The sequence below is a fragment of the Octopus bimaculoides genome, chromosome 7, assembly GCF_001194135.2.
Source record: "Octopus bimaculoides isolate UCB-OBI-ISO-001 chromosome 7, ASM119413v2, whole genome shotgun sequence".
NCBI lineage: Eukaryota > Metazoa > Mollusca > Cephalopoda > Octopoda > Octopodidae > Octopus > Octopus bimaculoides.
The window spans coordinates 25,204,646-25,209,008 of NC_068987.1; the positions used below are offsets into that span (position 1 = coordinate 25,204,646).

General features: G+C 41.1%; 1 protein-coding gene across 2 annotated transcripts in view; it reads left to right on the top strand.

The window, feature by feature from the left end:
- LOC106874846 (uncharacterized) overlaps positions 1–4,363 on the top strand; it is a 719,848-nt gene that overhangs the window by 49,584 nt on the left and 665,901 nt on the right. The gene's annotated exons all lie outside the window — the stretch shown is intronic.

A 4,363-nucleotide genomic window follows, 5' to 3' on the forward strand; every position in this document is an offset into this window, starting at 1 on the left:
TAGTTCTCGAGTTTTAGGGATTCACACAGACAGACAGACAGACAGACAGACACACATTCTCATTTATATATATATATATATATATACATATATATATATATGTGTGTGTGTGTGTGTGTGTGTGTGTGTGTGTGTGTGTGTATACGTGTCAAAAACTCTCGAAAGTCTTCTTCTGGACTTTAGTATTACCAGAGAGAGAAAGTTAAAAAGTTGAGCAAGAATAGAGAAGTCAAATGGAAGGTACTGTTACATCCCAACAAGTCTTCCTTAAACTCTTTCATCAAGAAACTATACAACAATCTAGCGTTTAAATCAATGATCACCACACAAATCCCCAATTACTCAGACTACCAAAGGCAAATGCTATCTTCTAAGATTTCCTCCATGACCTATATAAGTATATTCAAAAACATGCTCAGTCATTCAGGCCAAGCTCTCCACTTTCACCTCTCTCTTTAAGTGGTACTTAAAAATGTCGATGAGTATATAGCAGCAGTAAAAAAAACATGTTCTGCAATTATTCACTTAGATTCCTTAATCTTGTCAGCTATACTTTTTCGTCACAACCACAAGGCAGAGTTTTGAGTCGTATGCTTAGTCCGTCTTTTGGCTTAATCCCATCATCTGACTTCTGCTAAGTTCACATTGTAGCGAGTATTTGGGTCAGGTCTCTAGTCTGAGACCCTAAAAATGGGTTACGAGCGCTACCCTCCTGTTATGATTAAATAATTAAAAAAGAAAATATGAAAGAAAGAAGGAAGAACAAAATTATCTTCATTAATTTCCCAAGAAGATGAGGGTTTCATACACGACTAGAAGGCATCGGTTTATAAAGATGAAATGAAATATCTACGACAAGGAATTAAAACTATGTTGCAGAATCTATGTTTTTATGAATAATATTGACTACGTCATACTTGATGAGTGGCCAAAAAGGAAGAGGTTTCGTCACAACATCATGTTACTTTCATTTTTTAATATTATTAGCAGCAGAATTCCACCGAGGTCTTTGCTTTTCATCCTTTCGGGGTCGGTTAAATAAGTACCAGTAACGCACTGGAGTCGATGTAATCTATTTAATCTCTTTGTCTGTTCTTGTTTGTCCCCCTCTATGTTTAGCCCCTTGTGGGAAATAAAGAAATAAATATTATTAGGAGCAGAAGTGAAATCAATATAAAAATCTCAGACCTCTGAGTAATAATGATTTCATCTGAATCAGAACACGGCTCAATATTTTGTGGGGAGGAGAGAAGTTAACACATAAAGCGCGACGAGCTACGATCTTGACCGTCAGGTACAGGTCAACAGGCCACGATCCGATCGTTGCCCAGATAGACGCATTTAATTTATAAGCGTTTGTTGGGGGTCTGATGTAATTCAAAGGGTCAGCCTTGTCACACTGTGTCACGCTGAATATCCCCGAGAATTACGTTAAGGGCACACGTGTCTGTGGAGCGCTCAGCCACTTGCACGTTAATTTCACGAGCAGGCTGTTCCGTTGATCGGATCAACTGGAACCCTCGACGTCGTAAGCGACGGAGTGCCAACAACAACAAAAACACGATGTCACTCAAACGCTCCGCCCCCCCCCAGAATGCAAGAGGGCTAATAGTAGAACTAATGACTTTTCGGATTATTTAAAACTTGCCACCATTGTGCATGGTTGTCTCATTTTCATGAAATGTGCTCAGCAGTCCATGCTATGTAAGTGCAAATCCCAGCGCTCCATGGGTTAAGAATTTTGTATCTTGTATATACTTCCTAGATTATTCTCAATGACAATGAAGTCAGATAACTTTAACTTGCAAATTCGTCGCTCAATATCACCCTGATAATTATAATTTTACTAATAAAGCTACAGAGCTACGCATTTTGGAAAAGAGTCATTGAAATTGATTTCCAGAAAAGAGGTGTATTAAGTATGTGAAGTAGTTAGAGATTCTGCCTCTCACTGCGCTCACCATCTTAATAATTGCATCTGATATGAGCCTGTGTTCTGAAATCTGTGGATTATATTGATCTCATGCTAAACTTTCGAGGTACTTTTTCATTCAAGTGTGCCGGTTCGGGTTCGAAAGTCCCGCGGGCTGCAGTTTGTCCATGATTGGAATGAAGATTCCATTCTCTTGTCAAGGCCACAAACGTTGGTGTTTTTTTTAGCATGAGGTTGATTATATTGATCTAAGTCTTGATTGGTACTTTATTTCATCGACCCCAGAGGAATGAATGACAAAGTTAGCAGGATTTGAACTTAAAACTTAGATGAGGAAGAAATCCTGCAAAGCATTTTGTCCGACGCTCTAATAATTCTGTTCATTCACCTCTTTATGATAATTTAGGCACAAGGTCAGCAGTTTTGATGGGTGGACATTGGCCGATTACATAGATCGAAGTACTTAAGTAGCGTTTTATTTCATTGATCGCCGAGGACGCATGGACTAATGATTAGGGTGTTGCTCGCGAGGTAGCGGTTTCAATTCCTGGATTGGGTAATGAGTTTTCTTGGGCAAAACATTTCATCTCACGTTACTCAGCGATGACTTCGACACCTGACATGCGGTACAATTTTACAAATTGTTCTTGTTCAGCCCCAGATCGTCCCTGGTTTATAATTAATGGCATTAAACTGTAACCATCGAGACATAATACAACAAGGATTACGTTATACAGCCTATTCTGGGCTGCTATTTCTAGCCGAGTGAGCGACTGCATCCAGGCATGGGCAACCTTTTTCGAGAAGCGGGCTGCGTGGGACATGGCACACCGTTAGGTAGGCTATACTATTATAAACTTTCGAGGTAATTTTTCATTCAAGTGTGCGGTTCGGGTTCGAAAGTCCCACGGGCTGCAGTTTGTCCATGATTGGAATAAAGATTCCTTTCTCTTGTCAAGGCCACAAACGTTGGTGTGTTTTAGCATGAGGTTGAACAGACCAGCAATTAATGGCGTTCCAACAAAGACCATCCTACCTTATTCTTTTCAAATTTAGTCTTATGACTACACTCTTAAGAGAGTAAGGTTTGATTTGAAAGAGGCAGAGAAAGGGAAAGAAAGAGGGAAAGAGAGAGAGAGAGAGAGAGAGAGAGAGAGAGAGAGAGAGAGAGAGAGAGAGAGAGAGAGAGAGAAAGAGAGAGAGAGAGAGAGAGATTATTATATTATTTCTTGCAACCTTAACAATTTAGAGGATTCACCCTTTGAAAAAAAAAAAGAAAGAAAGAAGATTGTGGGATATTAATATAAGCCAAATGAAAGTGGTTTCGAAACTATGGCAGATTCAGCTTATCCATGGGTATTTTCCCCTCGTTCTCTGGGGGTGGCTCTACGCAGTTGTTCGCCGTACTAGATACAGTACCCAAAATCTCTGACAAATGACATCTTAATTAAAAGAGCAAACTGCGGACACGGATGGACACGAACGGACACGGATGGACACGAACGGATATGGATGGACACAGCCGGATACGGATGGAATAACTTTGTGTATAGGCTTATTCAGTCACAGCGGACATAGGACTAAACAACACCACTCACTACCAGACAGCGAGTCAGCGAGGGAGTAGTTGCCTAGTCATTCCACATGCTAAAAATAGCAGCTAAATCTCTCTTAAATCACATATTACCGTCTTGAAAAAAAAAAAACGGACGCATTGGATAATGTGGTCCCGGTTTCCTGCTACAAGAAACAGCAGGATGGTCATGGTTGGAGTACCTATGATCATAGGACTACATGAACAGGACTAACCTGGGGGTAAACATCAATAACAATTATAATTGTTTGTAACATAGGCACAATGCTTGCAATGTGTACAGAGGTAGAAATGAAGTCGGTTGAATCGACCCCGGTACTTGGTGGGTACTTTAATCTATCGACCTCGAAAGGAGGAAAAGCAATGTTTTTTCATCGGTGGGATTTGAACTCAGAACATAGACGAACGCATCTAACTACCAGACAAAAAAAAAAAGTTCGACGTCAATGAGCATGCGAACCCACCATCCTCAACAATAACGTCGTCGTTGGCACTCCGTCGCTTACGACGACGAGGGTTCCAGTTGATCCGATCAACGGAACAGCCTGCTCGTGAAATTAACGTGCAAGTGGCTGAGCACTCCACAGACACGTATACCTTTAACATAGTTCTCGGGGATATTCAGCGTGACACAGTGTGACAAGGCTGACCCTTTGAATTACAGGCACAACAGAAACAGGAAGAAAGAGTGAGAGAAAGTTGTGGTGGAAGAATACAGCAGGGTTTGCCACCGTCCCCTGCCGGAGCCTCGTGGAGCTTTAGGTGTTTTCGCTCAATAAACACTCACAACGCCCGGTCTGGTAATCGAAACCGCGATCCTATAGCAACGAGTCCGC